Source organism: Bombina bombina, chromosome 4 (genome assembly GCF_027579735.1).
Source record: "Bombina bombina isolate aBomBom1 chromosome 4, aBomBom1.pri, whole genome shotgun sequence".
NCBI classification, from domain to species: Eukaryota; Metazoa; Chordata; class Amphibia; order Anura; family Bombinatoridae; genus Bombina; species Bombina bombina.
Genome location: NC_069502.1, coordinates 384026207 through 384046268, shown reverse-complemented (window position 1 = coordinate 384046268; position 20062 = coordinate 384026207).

Sequence of the window (20062 nt, the reverse complement as noted above, 5' to 3'; positions counted from 1 at the left end):
TTTTAGATAGTTTTTTTTTTTATTTTGGGGGGTGGGGGGTTTGTAATGTTAGTGGGACTTTGTATTTTTTTTTTACAGGTAAAAGAGCTGTTTAACTTAGGGCAATGCCCTACAAAAGGCCCTAGTAAGGGCTATTGGTAGTTTATTGTAGATTAGATGTTTTATTTTGGGCTGGTTTTTTATTAAATGGGTATTAGAATAGGAACAATTTTTATTATTTTTGATAATTTGTTTGTTATTTTGTGTAATATATTTTTTTTGTTTTGGGTGGGTTTAGGGATTAGGGCTTGGGCATTTCATAAAAGAGCTGAATGCCTTTTAAGGGCAGTGCCCATACAAATGCCCTTTTCAGGGCAATGGGTAGATTAGTTTTACTTTAGTTTTATTTTGTGGGTATTGGGGGGTGGGGGGTTTGTATACTGTTAGGGGTGTTTGTTTTGTTTTGTAGCAAGAAGAGCTGTTAACTTTAGGGCAATACTCTACAAAAGCCCTTTTAAGGGTCCTTGGTAGTTTATATAGATTAGGGTTTTTTTTTTTTTGTTTGTTTTTTTTTAAAGGGTATTAGAATAGGAATCATTTTTATTGTTTAAGATAATTTTTGAATTCAATGATCCTCTTCTACAGGGTCTATTTCATAGGTTCTCTGTTATCGGCTCGTAGAGATTCATCTCTTACCTCCCTTTTCAGATCGACGATATACTCTTATATATACATTACCTCTACTGATTCTTGTTTCAGTACTGGTTTGGCTTTCTACTACATGTAGATGAGTGTCCTGGCGTAAGTAACGCTCTTATTTTCTGTGACACTCTAAGCTATGGTTGGGCACTTTTATATAAAGTTCTAAATATATGTATTCAAACATTTAATTGCCTTGACTAGGATGTTCAACATTCCTTATTTCAGACAGTCAGTTTCATATTTGGATAATGCATATGAATAAATCCATTTTTTTCTTACCTTAAAATTTGACTTTTTTTCCCTGTGGGCTGTTAGGCTCACGGGGGCTGAAAATGCTTCATTTTATTGCGTCATTCTTGGCGCTGACTTTTTTGGCGCAATTTTTTTTTCTGTTTCCGGCGTCATACGTGTCGCCGTGAAGTTGCGTCATTTTGACGTTTTTTTTGTGCCAAAAGTGTCGGCGTTCCGGATGCGGCGTCATTTTTGGTGCCAAAAGCATTTTAGGCGACAAATAATGTGTGCGTCTTTTTTGGCGCTAAAAAATATGGGCGTCGCTATTGTCTCCACATTATTTTAAGTCTCATTATTTATTGCTTCTGGTTGCTAGAAGCTTGTTCACTGGCATTTTTTCCCATTCTTGAAACTGTATTTAAGGAATTTGATCAATTTTGCTTTATATGTTGTTTTTTCTATTACATATTGCAAGATGTCCCAGATTGACACTGAGTCAGAAGATACTTCTGGAAAAACGCTGCCTGGTGCTGGATCTACCAAAGTTAAGTGTATCTGCTGTAAACTTGTGGTATCTATTCCTCCAGCTGTTGTTTGTAATGAATGTCATGACAAACTTGTTTAATGAGATAATATTTCCTTTAGTAATGTTACATTACCTGTTGCTGTTCCATCAACATCTAATACTCAGAGTGTTCCTGTTAAACATAAGAGATTTTGTTTCCAAATCCATTAAGAAGGCTATGTCTGTTATTCCTCCTTCTAGTAAACGTAAAAGGTTCTTTCTTAAAACTTCTCATTTTTCCGATGAATATTAAATGAACCTCATCATTCTGATTCTGATAATGGTTCCTCTGGTTCAGAGGATTCTGTCTCAGAGGTTGATGCTGATAAATCTTCATATTTTATTCAAATGGAATTTATTCGTTCTTTACTTAAAGAAGTCTTAATTGCATTAGAAATAGAGGATTCTGGTCTCTTGATACTAATCTACTACAACGTTTAAATAAGGTTTTTAAATCTCCTGTAGTTATTCCAGAAGTTTTTCCTGTCCCTGATGCTATTTCTGAAGTAATCTCCCAGGGAATGGAATAATTTGGGTAATTCATTTTACTCCTTCTAAACGTTTTAAGCAATATATTCCTGTGCCATTCTGACAGATTAGAATTTTGGGACAAAATCCCCTAAAGTTGATGGGGCTGTCTCTACTCTTTGCTAAACGTACTACTATTCCTACGGCAGATAGTACTTCCTTTAAGGATCCTTTAGATAGGAAGATTTGAATCCTTTCTAAGAAAAGCTTACTTATGTTCAGGTAATCTTCTTAGACCTGATATATCTTTAGCGGATGTATGCTGCAGCTTCAACTTTTTGGTTAGAAGCTTTAGCCGCAACAAGTAACAGATCATAATTCTCATAGCATTGTTAATCTTCTTCAACATGCTAATAATTTTATTTTGTGATGCCATCTTTGATATCATTAGGGTTGATGTCAGGTATATGTCTTAGCTATTTTAGCTAGAAGAGCTTTATGGCTTAAAACTTGGAATGCTGATATGTCCTTCTAAGTCAACTTTTGCTTTCCCTTTCTTTCCAGGGTAATAAATTATTTGGTTCTCAGTTTGGATTCTATTATCTCAACTGTTACTGGAGGGAAAGGAACTTTTTTACCCACAGGATAAAAAATCTAAAGGTAAATTTAGGTCCTAATAATCGTTTTCGTTCCTTTCGTCACAATAAGGAACAAAGCCTGATCCTATCACCCACAGGAGCGGTATCAGTTTGGAAATCATCTCCCAGTCTGGAATAAATCAAGCCTTTTAGAAAACCAAAGCCAGCTCCAAGTCCACATGAAGGTGCGGCCCTCATTCCAGCCCAGCTGGTAGGGGGCAGATTACGATTTTTTCAAGAAATTTGGATCAATTCAATTCAACATCTTTGGATTCACAACATTGTTTCAGAAGGGTACAGAATTGGCTTCAAGATAAGGCCTCCGCAAAGAGATTTTTTCTTTCCCGTGTCCAGTAATCCAGAGAAGGCTCAAGCATTTCTGAAATGTGTTTCAGATCTAGAGTTGGCTGGAGTAATATATGCCAGTTCAGTTCTGGAACAGGGGCTGGGGTTTTATCAAATCTCTTCATTGTACCAAAGAAGGAGAATTCTTTCAGACCAGTTCTGGATCTAAAAATATTGAATCGCTATGTAAGGATACCAACAATTCAAAATGGTAACTATAAGGACTATCCCTGCCTTTGTTCTGCAAGGGCATTATATGTCCACAATAGATTTACAGGATGCATATCTGCATATTCCGATTCATCCAGATCACTATCCGTTTCTGAGATTCTCTTTCCTAGAAAAGCATTACCAGTTTGTGGCTCTGCCGTTTGGCCTAGCAACAGCTCCAAGAATTTATACCAAAGGTCTCGGTGCCCTTCTGTCTGTAATCAGAGAAAGGGTATTGTGGTATTTCCTATTTGGACGATATCCTTGGTACTTGCTCAGTCTTCACATTTAGCAGAATCTCATACGAATACGACTTGTGTTGTTTCTTCAAGATCATGTTGGAGGATCAAATTACCGAAAAGTTCTATTGATTCCTCAGACAAGGGTAACTTTTTTAGGTTTCCAGATAGATTCAGCGTCCATCGACTCTGTCTCTGACAGACAAGAGACGTCTAAAATTGATCTCAGCCTTGTCGAAACCTTCAATCACAATCATTCCCTTCAGTAGCCTTATGCATGGAAATTCAAGGTCTTATGACTGCTGCATTGGACGCGATTCCCTTTGCTCGTTTCACATGCGACCTCTTCAGCTCTGTATGCTGAACCAGTGGTGCAGGGATTACACAAAGATATCTCAATTAATATCTTTAAAACCGATTGTACGACACTCTCTGACGTGGTGGACAGATCACCATAGTTTAGTTTCAGGGGGCTTCTTTTGTTCTTCCGACCTGGGACTGTAATTTCAACAGATGCCAAGTCTGACAGGTTGGGGAGCTGTTTGGGGGTCTCCTGACAGCACAAGGGGTTTGGAATCTCAGGAGGTGAGATTACCAATCAATATTTTGGAACTCCGTGCAATTTTCAGAGCCTTTCAGTCATGGCCTCTTCTAAAAAGAGAATCTGTTCATCTTGTTTTCAGACAGACAATGTCACAACTGTGGCATACATCAATCATCAAGGAGGACTCACAGTACCCTCTGGCTATGAAAGAAGTATCTTGGAATACTGGTATGGGCGGAATCCCAGCTCCTGTCTAGTTTCTGCGGTTCATATCCCCAGGTATAGACCAATTGGGAAGCGGATTATCTCCAGTCGCCAAACGTTACATCGGGCGAATGGTCTCTTCACCCAGAGGTATTTCTTCAGATTGTTCAAATGTGGGGACTTCAGAAATAGATCTGATGGCTTCTGATCTAAACAAGAACTTCCAGGTATCTGCCCAGATCCAGGGATCCTCAAGCGGAAGCAGTGGATGCATTGTCACTTCCTTGGAAGTATCATCCTGCCTATATCTTTCCGCCTCTAGTTCTTCTTCCAAGAGTAATCTCAAGATTCTGAAGGAATGCCTCGTTTGTTATGCTGGTGGCTTCAGCATGGGCCTCACAGGTTTTGGTATGCGGATCTTGTCCGGATGGCCTCTTGCCAACCGTGGACTCTTCCGTTAAGACCAGACCTTCTGTCGCAAGGTCCTTTTTTCCATCAGGATCTCAAATCCTTAAATTTAAAGGTATGGAGATTGAACGTTTGATTCTAAGTCCAAAAGATGTTTCTCTGACTCTGTGATTAATACTATGTTACAGGCTCGTAAATCTGTATTCTAGGAAGATATATTATAGAGTCTGGATTTCTTGGTGTCTTTCTCATCATTTTTCCTGCATTCTTTTAGAATTTCCGAGAATTTTACAGTTTCTTCAGGATGGTTTGGATAAAGGTTTGTCTGCAAGTTCCTTGAAAGGACAAATCTCTGCTCTTTTTTCACAGAAAGATTGCTAATCTTCCTGATATTCATTGTTTTGTACAAGCTTTTGGTTCGTATAAAACCTGTCATTAAGTCAATTTCTCCTCCTTGGAGTTTGAATTTGGTTCTGGGGGGGGGCTCTTCAAGCTCCTCCGTTTGAACCTATGCATTCATTGGACATTAAATTACTTTCTTGGAAAGTTTTGTCTTCTTTTGGCCATCTCCTTCTGCTAGAAGAGTTTCTGAATTATCTGCTCTTTTCTTGTGAGTCTCCTTTTCTGATTTTCATCAGGAGTAAGGTGGTGTTGCGACACTCTCTTTTAAATTTTTACCCTAAGGTTGTGAATTCCTAACAACATTAGTAGAGAAATTGTGGTTCCTTCATTATGTCCCTAATCCTAAGAATTCTAAGGAGAGATCATTGCATTCTTTGGATGTAGTTAGAGCTTTGAATATTATGTTGAAGCTACTAAGAATTTCCGAAAGACTTCTAGTCTATTTGTTATCCTTTTCTGGTTCTAGAAAGGTCAGAAGGCCTCTGCCATTTCTTTTGCATCTTGGTTGAAATCTTTAATTCATCATGCTTATGTCGAGTCGGGTAAAACCTCCGCCTCAAAGGATTACAGCTCATTCTACTAGGTCAGTTTCTACTTCCTGGGCGTTTTGGAATGAAGCTTCGGTTGATACGATTTGCAAGCAGCAACTTGGTCTTCTTTGCATACTCTTTACTAACTTCTACCATTTTGATGTGTTTTCTTCTTCTGAAGCAGTTTTTGGTAGAAAAGTACTCAGGCAGCTGTTTCAGTTTGATTCTTCTGCTTATAATTTCAGTTTTTTTCATTATAAGATTTAAACTTTATTTTGGTGTGGATTATTTTCAGCGGAATTGGCTGCCTTTATTTTATCCCTCCCTCTCTAGTGACATCTTGCGTGGAAGATCCACATCTTGGGTAGTCATTATCCCATACGTCACTAGCTCATGGACTCTTGCTAATTACATGAAAGAAAACATAATTTATGTAAGAATTACCTGATAAATTCATTTCTTTCATATTAGCAAGAGTCCATGAGGCCCACCATTTTTGTGGTGGTTATGATTTTTTTGTATAAAGCACAATTATTCCAATTCCCTTATTTTTTATGCTTTCGCCACTTTTGTCTTATCACCCCCCACTTCTTGGCTATGCGTTAAACTGATTTGTGGGGTGTGGTGAGGGGGTGTTATTTATAGGCATTTTGGGGTTTGGGAAACTTTGCCCCTCCTTGGTAGGAATGTATATCCCATACGTCACTAGCTCATGGACTCTTGCTATATGAACAGAAATGAATTTATCAGGTAAGTTCTTACATAAATTATGTTTTTTTATTTTGTTTTTGTTTTTTGTTTTTTTTTAAGGTATTAGAATAGGAATCATTTTATTGTTTAAGATAATTTTGTTTGTTATTTTTTGTAATGGTAGGCTTTATTTTTATTTTATTTTTTTAGTGTTTGTTATTTTTGAAATGGTAGGTTTTTTCATTTTTTGTAATGTTAGGGTTTTTATTGTAAGGCAGCTTAGGTTTTATTTCACAGGTAAGTTTGTATTTATTTTAACTAGGTAGTTAGTAGTAAATAGTTAATAACTATTTACTAACTAGCCTCACCTAGTTAAAATAAATACATACCTGTGAAATAAAAATTAAAACCTAAGCTAGTTACACTATAACTATTAGTATATTGTAGCTATCTTTGGTTTTATTTCAAAGGTATGTATTTAGTTTAAATAGGGTTTATTTAGTTAATAACTGTAAACTTTAATTTAGCTTTATTTTAATTATGTTAAAGTTAGGGGGTGTTAGGTTAGGGTTAACGTTTGGGTTAGTTTAGGTTTAGGGGTTACTAGTTTAAATTAGTTTATTACGATGTGGGGACTTTCGGTTTAGGGGTTAATAGGTTTATTTAGTATATTTTGTTTGTGGGGGGCTTGCGGTTTTAGGGGTTAATATGTTTTATTATAGTGGCAGCGGAATTAGGGCTTAATAACTTTAGTATAGTGGGGTGATGTGGTGTGGACGGCAGATTGGGGTTAATAATATTTAAATAGTGTATGGCAATCGGGAGGGCGGTAGTTTAGGGGTTAAAAACTTTAGTATAGAGTCGGAGATGTCGAGGAGAGGCGGAATAGGGGTTAATAAATTTTATTAGTGGCGGAAATGTCGGGAGCGGCAGATTAGGGGTTGATAACTTTAATATAGTATTTGCCGATGCAGGAGGGCCTCGGTTTAGGGGGTTTAATAGGTAGTTTATTGGTGTTTATTGTACTTTGTGACAGTTTAGTAATGAGTTTTTATGTAACAGTTTTGTAGCGTAAAAAAAGTCATAACTCTGCTTTCCGATTGCGAAACGGATCCTTGTAGGTATAGGCTGGAAAGCAAACTTTTTAGCCTCACGGCAAAACTTGTAATACTGGCGCTATGGAAGTCCCATGAAAATTTTTTATTTTTATGTGTGCAGGACTGATGTTGCGTTACAGGCTAAAAGGCTTGCGGTACAGCTATACCGACAAGACTTGTAATGGCTGCGGTGCAGTTTTAGCGCTGAAATTAACATTTTTTTCAAGGTTAAAACACACGAACGCAAAACCTTGTAATCCAGATGAAAATTAGCTACATTTTCCCCTTTTAATGCGTCATGTGACAGCCATCAGCCAATCTTATAGATTTATCAGGATCTTCAGCATTTCTTCTCTTTCGTGTTTATTATTTTTATTGTATTTTGTATAACAAGAAACAAAATGGAAGATCATCATCTAACAGTACTTACAGTGGGCAAAAAAGTATTTAGTTCAGCCACCAATTATGCAAGTTTCTCCCGCTTAAGAAGCATCAGAGAGGCCTGTAATTTTCATCATAGGTACTACCTCAACTATGAGAGACAAATGTGGAAACAAATCCAGACAATCACATTGTCTGATTTGGAAAGAATGTATGTGCATATTATGGTGGAAAAAAGTATTTGGTCATATCAAAGTTCATCTCAAATACTTTGTTATATATCCTTTGTTGGCAATGACAGAGGTCAAATGTTTTCTGTAAGTCTTCACCAAGGTTGTCACACACTGTGCTGTATGTTGGCCCATTCCTGCATGCAGATCTCCTTTAGAGCAGTGATGTTTTGGGGCTGTCGCTGGGCAACACAGACTTTCAACTCCCTCCAACGGTTTTCTATGTGGTTGAGATCTGGAGACTGGCTAGGCCACTCCAGGACCTTGAATGCTCTTGCTGATGGAAGGAGGTTTGCACTCAAATCTCACGATACATGGCCCCATTCATTCTTTCATGTACACGGATCAGTCATCCTGTTCCCTTTGCAGAGAAACAGCCCCCAAAGCATGATGTTGCCCACCCCCATGCTTCACAGTAGGTATGGTGTTCTTTGGTTGCAACTCAGCATTCCTCTCTCCTCCCAAACTCGACGAGTTGTGTTTCTACCCAAACAGTTCTACTTTGGTTTCATCTGACCATATGACATTCTCCCAATCCGCTTCTGGATCATCCAAATCTCTCTCTAAGCATACTTCAGAGGGACCTGGACATGTACTGGCTTAAGCAGGGGGACACGTCTGGCACTGCAGGATCTGAGTTCCTGGCGGCGTAGTGTGTTACTGATGGTAGCCTTTGTTATGTTGGTCCCCAGCTCTCTCTGGAGGTCATTGACTAGGTCCCCCCTGTGTGGTTTTGGGATGTTTGCTCACCCGTTCTTGTGATCATTTTGACCCCCACGGGGTGAGATCTTGTGTGGAGCCCCAGATCGAGGGAGATTATCAGTGGTCTTGTATGTCTTCCATTTTCTAATTATTGCTCCCACAGTTGATTTACTTCACACCAAGCTGCTTGCCTATTGCAGATTCAGTCTCTCCCAGCCTGGTGCAGGTCTACAATTTTGTTTCTGGTGTCCTTCGACATCTCTTTGGTCTTCACCATAATGGAGTTTGGAGTGTGACTGTTTGAGGTTGTGGGCAGGTGTATTTTATACTGATAACAAGTTCAAACAGGTGCCATTAATACAGGTAATGAGTGGAGGACAGAGGAGCCTCTTAAAGAAGAAGATACAGGTCTGTGAGAGCCAGAAATCTTGCTTAATTGTAGGTGACCACAATACTTATTTTCCACCATATATGCAAATAAATTCTTTCCAAATCAGACATGTGATTGTCTGGATTTGTTTTCCACATTTTGTCTCTCATAGTTGAGGTATACCTATGATGAAAATTACAGGCCTCTCTCATCTTCTTAAGTGGGAGAACTTGCACAATTGGTGGCTGACTAAATACTTTTTTGGCCCACTGTATAAGCAGACCATCATACTCCAAAAAAAAAAACAGTATTAGGAGACAAGAATAAAGGAGAAGGGGTTAGACAATAAGGACACACAAAGAAAAAAAATGAACAGAATAGCAGTTCCAGCAGGAAATTATGAAATTGAAGATTTACAAGCACTATTTTAATGGAGAACCATATTTGGAAATCAAGCTAAACAAATATGTACTTTGTCTTTGACCTGAAAAGGTTTGTCAACTGTTTATTATGTCACCCTTATTTTTCCATAACTAAAGTATTTAATTTATTTTTAAGAAATTTAGAAACATAAAAACAAAAAACAAACCAAAAAAAATTGAGAATAAATCAAATAATAAGGTACGAAACACCAAATAAAACTTTATTTATTTGGTAAATAAATGTCGCTGCACAATTTTTCTCTTTATTCTTTCTTGTTAATTTCTTTTTCTCCTGACGGCTTGATCGACAAAACTTTTGCAACAAATATTTGAGGTAATTCGTTTCACCGAATATTCATTCCCTGCACTATTCATTTTTTCCTTTTAAAGATCAAATTTCGTTAAAAATTTACATTTGTTTTTGTTAAAACAAATGTAAAAGTTCTGTAGCTTGATATTTACCTTATACGCTGGCAGAGCCCTGGCCGTGCTAACAGGAGGCTTAGCAGTTCGGCTCCTAGGACCTGCAGTTAGTAAAGGTCCAGGGTGCTGTGCTCTCTAAGCCACCTGTTAGCGCACACAGGGAGAATCGGGTTAGCGTGCTCTCCAGAGCGCATTAAGGTAAGTATAAAGCCTTAAAAGTGTAATTTAAAGGAAACAAATACATACTGACAAATTTATGCTTTCTTTACATTTCCTTGGTGCATTATTCGGATATTTTATTTTCGACATGCACATATCTAGTTTTTATATGACATAGGCTCGATTCTAATCTTGTCTGTGTTTGAGTTGATGTGTTTTGAAGCCACAAGCTAATAAAATGGGTTGAGCTTGTAGGTATAATAAGATCTCATTATTTTATCACATTGTGCATATATACATGCTTCTTTATTATTATTATTATTATAATTTATTTGTATAGCGCCGCCAAATTCCGTTGCGCTGGGTACAGTGATAGGGGTATACAATGACAAGGATTTGTGATAAAATACAAAACATAGCAAAACTAAACAAATCTAGTACAGGAGGAAGAGGGCCCTGCTCTGGAGAGCTCACAGTCTACAGGTTTACAGTGCTGAGACATAAGGTTGGTGGTAGCTTGTCACATCAGTTGTAGTTGCAGCAGTGAGTCAGGCAGTTCATGTATTAGTTTGGTTAGGATGAGAGATGGAGGAGATATGGTAAGCCTCTCTGAATAGGTGAGTTTTCAAGGAGCGTCTGAAGCTATACAAGGTTGTAGACAGTCTTATGTAGTGGGGTAGAGAGTTCCAGAGGACAGGAGCAGCATGTACGAAGTCTTGGAGACGGGAGTGGGACGTAGAGATAACAGGAGTGGAGAAACGTATGTCACAGGTTGATCGAAGAGGACGGGATGGGGAATATTTCACGATGAGAGAGGAAATATAGTTGGAAAATAGACTGGAGATTGGAGGGAGGAGAGGCGGTGTTTTGGAAGGCCATTCAGAAGTAGATTGCAATAATCATTGTGTGACAAAATGAGGGAATGAATAAGTATTTTTGTAGTTTTTTGAGTAAGAAAGGGACGAATTCTGAAAATGTTATGTGAGTGTGAATGGCAGGATTTGGTAAGCACTTGTATATGTGGGTTGAATGTGAGTTCTGAGTCAAGTGTAACCCCAAGATAGCGGACCTGGGGTGAGGTGTTGAGAATAGAGTCTCCAACCATCAGAGAAATGTCAGGTGTTGGATATCTCGAAGAGGGGGGAATAAGAAGCAGCTCAGTTTTGGACAGATTGAGTTGGAGGAAATTGCAGAGAGGCAGTTGGATATCTGGTTGAGTAAAGAGGGAGAGATATCAGGAGAGGAAATATAGATTTGGGTATAATCAGCATATAAGTGGTAGTGGAATCCAAAGGAGGCTATAAGTTTTCCAAGGGAGGATGTATAGAGAGAGAAAAAGCAAGGGACCCAAGACAGAGCCTTGCGGTACTCCAACTGAGAGAGGCACAGGATCACAATATATGTTGTTAAAGGAAACTGAAAATTAGCGTTTTGAGAGATATGAGGCAAACAAGGAGAGGGCTGTGTCTCAGGATACCAAAGGAATGTAGTATTTTTAGGAGGAGAGGCTGGTCAACTGTGTCAAAGGCAGCGGACAGGTCAAGAAGAATTAGTAAGGAGTAGTGGCCTTTTGCTTTAGCTGATAAATAGGTAATTTGTTACTTTAGTAAGACGCGTATTCTGTTGAGTGTTTAGGGCGGAAACAAGATTGCAGTGGATCAAGTAAGGAGTTAGCTTGTGAAAAATTGAGTTAGCCGATTATAGACCAGTTATTCCAATAATTTTGAAGCAAAGGGAAGTAAGGAGACCGGTCGATAGTTAGAAGGGGTGGAGGGGTCAAGCGAGGGCTTTTTAGGATTGGTATGATTTGACGCATGCTTGAAGGTATCAGGAATGTTCCAGCGGTTGTAAGTTGGTTAAAGAGATGAGTTAGGGTAGGGGTTAGTGAAGCAGAGAGAGAGGGAAGAAGTTGCTAAGGAATTGGGTCAAGTGGGCAGGTTGTGAGATGAGCCAAGGATAGGAGTAAAGAGACTTCTTCCTCTGTTACAGGAAGGAAGTAGCATAGAGTTTTGTTAATAGAAGGGGTGGGAAGGATTGCTGGGTTTGAGGGGTGTGAGGTGCAGATATCTTTTCTAATTGTGTCAATTTTATTTTTTAAGTGATCAGCAATAATCTGAGCAGTGAGGTTGGTTGTGGGCGGGGGTGCAGGCGGACATAGAAGGGAGTTAAAGGTTGAGAACAGCTTCTGGGGTTGGATGTGTGAGATGATACAAGGGAGGAGAAATAGACTTGTTTGGCCAGGCTGAGTGCCGAGTTGTAGGACTTAAGGATGAATTTATAATGCCGGAAATCAGCACAGGTGCGTGGATTTCCTCCACTGCCGTTCAGCAGCCCGATGAACATCGCTGAAGATATCTGGTCCTGTTTGGTGTGCCACGGTTGCCGTTTGAGTGATTGATGTACGTCGAAGAGTGGAGGGTGCAGCTTTGTCAAGTGTTGATTTTAGTGCCAACATTATACTGTAAAGCCACAAGGTTTTGGGCAAGAGAGGAATGAAATGTTGGAGAGCAGAGGATTCAGTTGAGTGGAAATGTCTGTGAGATCCAAGTCATTTAAATTCCTGCAAGGTAGCAGTTTTTTGGGGGGCTTGCAGAGATGTAGTAGCTAGAGTAAGAGAGAAAGTTAGTAGATGGTGGTCAGAGAGAGAGGAAAGTGGAAGTTAAGGAAGTTTGAAACAGCACAGAGATTAGTGAAGACTAGGTTTATGAAGTTGTCTTCACAGTGGGTTGGAGATGTTGTCCACTGGGACAGGCCAAAAGAGGTGGTAAGGGATAGAAGTTTAGAGGCAGCAGGCATGTTAGGATTATCAACGGGTATGTTGAAGTCCCCTAAGTTGAGAGAAGGGACATTACAAGAGAGAAAATGTGGAAGCCAGGCTTCAAAGTGGTCCAGAAATTGTGATGCAGGGCCAGGGGCCGATAGATAACTGCAACACGAGCTACAGGGGAGAAGATGCGGATATCATGAACTTTAAAAGATGAGAAGAAAAGAGAGGGGTGAAGGAATGCAGTGAAAGGTACTGTGTGGAGACAGGATAATTCCTACACCCCCTCCTTGTTTGTCTCCTGGTCTGGGAGTGTGACTGAAGTGCAGGCCACCAGAGGACAGAGAGACTACAGCAGTTGTGTTAAAGGAAGAAAAGCCAAGTTTCAATGAGGGCTAACAGGTTAAGTGAACGTGAAATAAATAGGTTGTGAATAGGTGTAAGCTTTTTGCATACAGAGCGTGAATTCCATAGGTGTATTAGGTGTCATTTGGGGTAGGGAATTGAGGGAAGCAGAGAATGTGTCTTATGCGAGTGTTTACGTTTAGAATCAGTGAAGCATGGCTGGCTGAGGGATGTGAGATAGGAATATAGTTCATGTGTATTGTAGAAGGGGAAGGTAGAAGAGAAGGAGAAATATGAATTGTCTGAGTGCTGTTTGTGAAATGAAGAGCTGTGACTTTAAGGAGAAGGGAGGAAAAGGTTAATGCAGACATTAGAAAGTGTAGCATGTTTGCAGTTAATTTGGGAGATTTGAGAGTACTTTTTTCTGTTGTCCACTCCTTTGTCTAACTCCCTTGTTATAACTCCCTTCCCCTCTGAACTAACACACTTAGAGAACTACACATGCTGCACTGATTTTGCATGCAAGCTTGATGTAACAAGCTATGGGTATACAATTTAAAGGTAATAACAGTCACATGATCCTAATTAGCAAAGGTCTAAAAAGTGGAAATAAGAAGGGTAACTCCTAGTGCAGAGCAATAAGTTAGATGAACCCCTTATCTGAATCCCAGATGTACAGGTACTCACAATTTGAAGCACACACGATAGTGCAAGTAATCACCTTTTGGGTATATTATAGTGGCCCAGTGCACATATTGCTCTCCAGCGGCAAACACAAAAGATCCCAATGTGTCCTTCGCTGTTATGTGTGGAAGGCTGTGTAAAAATAGGAGACTCAAGATGATATTAAATGTATAAAAACTTTATATGGTGTAGATAATATGACAATGAATAATAAAATATATATATATAAAAACATTCCAGTATTACTCGCCCTTCCCCGTTATGTATCTGTTCTTTTGTTTTTGCCTGGTTGTTTGGTAAGGAGTGTTTTGGCCTTCCCTTCTCCAAAGTGGAGCTAGTGGTATACGTTCCTCTAAAAAAGAGGCAGAATTATGGGGAGAGCCTTGTACTTGTAGGGCCTCTCCATTATTATGATAGTGATTTATAGGTGGTCTACGGGAATTATTCAAGTGATCTCTACAGGGAGTGCAGAATTATTAGGCAAGTTGTATTTTTGAGGATTAATTTTATTATTGAACAACAACCATGTTCTCAATGAACCCAAAAAACTCATTAATATCAAAGCTGAATATTTTTGGAAGTAGTTTTTAGTTTGTTTTTAGTTTTAGCTATTTTAGGGGGATATCTGTGTGTGCAGGTGACTAGTAATGTGCATAATTATAGGCAACTTAATAAAAAAACAAATATATACCCATTTCAATTATTTATTTTTACCAGTGAAACCAATATAAACATCTCAACATTCACAAATATACATTTCTGACATTCAAAAACAAAACAAAAACAAATCAGTGACCAATATAGCCACCTTTCATTGCAAGGACACTCAAAAGCCTGCCATCCATGGATTCTGTCAGTGTTTTGATCTGTTCACCATCAACATTGCATGCAGCAGCAACCACAGCCTCCCAGACACTGTTCAGAGAGGTGTACTTGTTTTCCCTCCCCTTGTAAATCTCACATTTGATGATGGACCACAGGTTCTCAATGGGGTTCAGATCAGGTGAACAAGGAGGCCATGTCATTAGATTTTCTTCTTTTATCCCCTTTCTTGCCAGCCACGCTGTGGAGTACTTGGATGCGTGTGATGGAGCATTGTCCTGCATGGAAATCATGTTTTTCTTGAAGGATGCAGGACTTCTTCCTGTACCACTGCTTGAAGAAGGTGTCTTCCAGAAACTGGCAGTAGGACTGGGAGTTGAGCTTGACTCCATCCTCAACCCGAAAAGGCCCCACAAGCTCATCTTTGATGATACCAGCCCAAACCAGTACTCCACCTCCACCTTGCTGGCGTCTGAGTCGGACTGGAGCTCTCTGCCCTTTACCAATCCAGCCACGGGCCCATCCATCTGGCCCATCAAGACTCACTCTCATTTCATCAGTCCATAAAACCTTAGAAAAATCAGTCTTGAGATATTTCTTGGCCCAGTCTTGACGTTTCAGCTTGTGTGTCTTGTTCAGTGGTGGTCGTCTTTCAGCCTTTCTTACCTTGGCCATGTCTCTGAGTATTGCACACCTTGTGCTTTTGGGCACTCCAGTGATGTTGCAGCTCTGAAATATGGCCAAACTGGTGGCAAGTGGCATCTTGGCAGCTGCACACTTGACTTTTCTCAGTTCATGGGCAGTTATTTTGCGCCTTGGGTTTTCCACACGCTTCTTGCGAGCCCTGTTGACTATTTTGAATGAAACGCTTGATTGTTCGATGATCACGCTTCAGAAGCTTTGCAATTTTAAGAGTGCTGCATCCCTCTGCAAGATATCTCACTATTTTTGACTTTTCTGAGCCTGTCAAGTCCTTCTTTTGACCCATTTTGCCAAAGGAAAGGAAGTTGCTTAATAATTATGCACACCTGATATAGGGTATTGATGTCATTAGACACACCCCTTCTCATTACAGAGATGCACATCACCTAATATGCTTAATTGGTAGTAGGCTTTCGGAGCCTATACAGCTTGGAGTAAGACAACATGCATAAAGAGGATGATGTGGTCAAAATACTCATTTGCCTAATAATTCCTGCACTCCCTGTAGAATGATTGTGACGTTTGGGGATATTCATTCCTATAAGTGTTGTGACTTGATTTAGAATACTGGTACTGTTGAAATTGTTATCTGTGATGAGAATGAGATTTGTTTTGTTGTGTATTATTGTGATCATATAAGGGTGTGTATCTATTAGTAAGCAGAGTTCCCTGTTGTTTATCTTCATGAGATTCTCTAAATTTGTTCTGAGAAAGATTTGTCCTATTCTGTCTATGCTGCGAATAGTCATTCTGATATCTAGGACCCGGATAGTAAGCTCTGTTTGGATTACCATAATTTTTGTGTTTGTTTTTATTATTATGCTGGACCTTTGTCCATCGGTAATTCCCTATATTCATTATTGTCTGTCTTATTGTATGAATAGACTATTCCCTTAGCATAATCTTCTTCATCTCTTTCTTTTTTCTTATTTTTCCTAAGGATGATTTGATCTTGAAATTCATCTGTGGCTTTAATGGATCTTTCATTAAGTAGCTTATATTCAGAATGGTCTTTATCAATCCTCTAACAATTTCTGTGTATTCCTCAATTTTTTGGGCTATTTCTTCCACTAGTTTTTCTCTGTGGGTGATTAAAATATCTATTAGGTTGAAAGCACAATTACCAAGGGCTGCATACCATTTTGCTAATAATACCTCATCTTCCTTGAAAGAGCAATTTTTCAAATTAGCAAAGGTCATAGATTAAAGCAGGATCAAACAAAGATTGATCAAACAAAGCAGATGACACCTTTCTTATCAAAATGGAAGACAGAGAAAAGAAAGTGTTTAACCATGCATAACACATTATAGCTGCCTTTTGCCCCTACAAATCTTAAATCTTTGGTATGTGTGAACTACCTTAAACACTTTCTTTTCTCTGTCTTCCATTTTGCTAATAATACCTCATCTTCCTTGAAAGAGCAATTTTTCAAATTAGCAAAGGTCATAGATTAAAGCAGGATCAAACAAAGATTGATCAAACAATGCAGATGACACCTTTCTTATCAAAATGGAAGACAGAGAAAAGAAAGTGTTTAAGGTAGTTCACACATACCAAAGATTTAAGATTTGTAGGGGCAAAAGGCAGCTATAATGTGTTATGCAGAGTTAATCTGGATTCTGTCCTTTCACACATACCAAAGATTTAAGATTTGTAGAGGCAAAGGCAGTTTATAATTGTGTTATGCAGGGCTAAAATGGATTCTGTCCTTTCACACATACCTGGGGAGAGAGGAGAGAGAGAACGTTATAAGCAGGGTTTCAAATATGTCCCAGATAGGTTCCAATTATATACCAGTCGCTGTTCTGTATATTTTGTTATCCATATATAATAACTCCCTTGTTATAACTCCCTACACGTATGAACTAACAAATTTAGAGAACTACACATGCTGCACTGATCTCACAAGCAAGCTTTATCTTATATCTGTCCATAAACTAATCACCGATACTTGGAGAGAACAATGGAAAATTAACATTTTATTACCTTATCTCTTCTATAACCCATTGGGAGTGTAATTTATTATACTGGCTGTGTTAACACAGCTTGGCCTCAAGGCCAAAAACATTTAGAATAGGCGGGGAAGGATACCACAGGCTAAATAAACTAATTCAAATGCCAATATAAGGTTAATGGAAATACACTCCAGCAGGTAAAGTGGATCATTGGGAACAAATTAAAAGGGAGAACAATTTTGAGTAAACTGTCCCTTTAATATAAATCAATATGTACTATTTATTATTTTAAATACATTTTATTTTTTATTTATTTTCTTAAAAATCAATGTTAATTCTTGTCACAGCCCTAAAAGGAGGCTGTGGTCTCTAAGGGAAGGGATTTATAGCCTGATGTCATAAAACTTATAGAGTAACATGAGCTGATTTAGTATTAAGTGAATAGACTAGATAAACAGAGTCAGATTTTCCCAACACTCAGAACTGGCAGAATTCAACTTAAGTTCCAAAAATATCTCCACTCTTATATCCCTGAGGTTGGACACTTGTTAAGTTTCAGTACATTACACCCTGTATCTGTTCGTTATTTTATTCTTTATTTCTCACCCACATCATCTGGTTGCATGGTTTACCAGAAAATATAGTATCCGACAGAGGGACTCAATATTTGTTTCTTAAGTCTGGTCTGGGAATAACCATTCTCTTTATTTTAATTTCTCTTTAAACTGCTTACCATCCTAAAACTAATGGCCAGAACTAACAGACCAACCAGAAATTAGAAGCCTTTCTCTGATCTCTCATCACAGTCCTGCAACAAAACTGCATTAAACAATTAGCATAATTAGTTCACAACAAAGCGTGGCACTCGTCACTTTAAACAGCATCCTCCTATGCTGCCTTTGGTTACAATCCTAGAACCTTTCCATTACCTCAATCTACTACTGGTGTTCTCACTGCTGATCGCCAGGTTACTTGCCTCTCCGCTCATTGGAGGTGTATCTGTCAGATTCTATTCAGTATAAATGTTTTGAAGATCGGAAACAATGTATTTCTCCTACCTTATTGCTGCTTTCCATCCTGTGCACCCATCTAAACCCTGTTAGGCCCTGTTTAATTTATATTGCACAGTTGATTAAAATTATACTATGCTACTGAATAGGTTATACTAGATACTAGAATATGCTAGGCTTGCCATTTTTTTGCCGCAATCTTGTCTAATACCATTGACCTGAAAGTCACAATATACTAAACCCTATAGGAATTTTATTTATATTTCTATTTAAAGGGACAGTCTACACTAAAATTGTTATTGATTAAAAAGATAGATAATGGCCTCTAGTTATAAAGCCGTCAACCGCAAATACGCTGGAATTCCGCAGCGTATTTGTGGCGAGGCTGATTCGCTGTAGTTATCAAGCCCTACAGCCCAGCAAAAGTAGGATTTTGTGACGAAACATACGATCCGCAGGACTCAGTCCGACACAGATCGATGCTTACGTCACTACAGATGTTCCAAACGCAAGTTCGGTACAATCTGACTACTTTTGGAAGTTATCAAAGAACAACCAGGTACGCTCACCACTATTCCGGGCCAGCGTACCTGGTTTTCGGCGGCGGATTCCATAGGAATCAATGGGAGTCTGACAGCAGTGAGAGCTCATGTTCGCTGCTGCCCGATACCCAATTGATTTCTATGGGAAGTGTCTGCATCTAACACCCTAACATGTACCCCGAGTCTAAACACCCCTAATCTGCCCCCCTACACTGCCGCCACCTACTTTATACTTATTAACCCCTAAACCGCCGCTCCCGGACCCCGCCGCAACTATAATAAATATATGAACCCCTAAACTGCCGCTCCTGGACCCCGCCGCCACCTACATTATACCTATTAACCCCTAATCTGCCGCCCCCTATACTGCCGCCACCTACATAATGTTATTAACCCCTATCCTGCCGATCCCGGACCCCACCGCAAATAAATTAATTGTTTAACCCCTAAACCGCCGCACCCGGAGCCCTCCGCCACCTACAGTACATTTATTAACCCATATTCTGCCCCCCCCACACCGCCACCACCTGCAGTACATTGATTAACCCCTAATCTACCCCCCCACACCGCCGCCAATATATTAAATGAATTAACCCCAAAACCTAAGTCTAACCCTAACCCTAACACCCCCCCTAACTTAAATATTATTTAAATTAATCTAAATAAATATTCCTATAATTAAATAAATTAATCCTATTTAAAACTAAATACTTACCTATAAAATTAATAATTACATTGTAGCTATTTTAGGGTTATTTTTATTTTACAGGCAACTTTGTATTTATTTTAACTAGGTACAATAGCTATTAAATAGTTAATAACTATTTAATAGCTACCTAGTTAAAATAATTACAAAATTACCTGTAAAATAAACCCTAACCTAAGTTACAATTACACCTAACACTACACTATCATTAAATTAATTAAATCAATTAACTACAATGATCTAAATTAAAATACAATTAAATAAACTAAACTATATTACAAAAAAAAACAAACACTAAATTACAAAAATATTACAAGAAGTTTAATTTAATTACACCTAATCTAAGCCCCCTAATAAAATAAAAAGCCACCCAAAATAATAAAATTCCCTATCCTAAAGTAAATTACAAAGTGATCAGCCAATAGAATGCAAAGTCAATTCTATTGGCTGATCCAATCAGCCAATGAGATTGAACTTCAATCCGATTGGCTGATTACATCAGCCAATAGGATTTTTCCTACCTTAATTCCGATTGGCTGAAAGAATCCTATCAGCCAATCGGAATTCGAGGGACGCCATCTTGGATGACGTC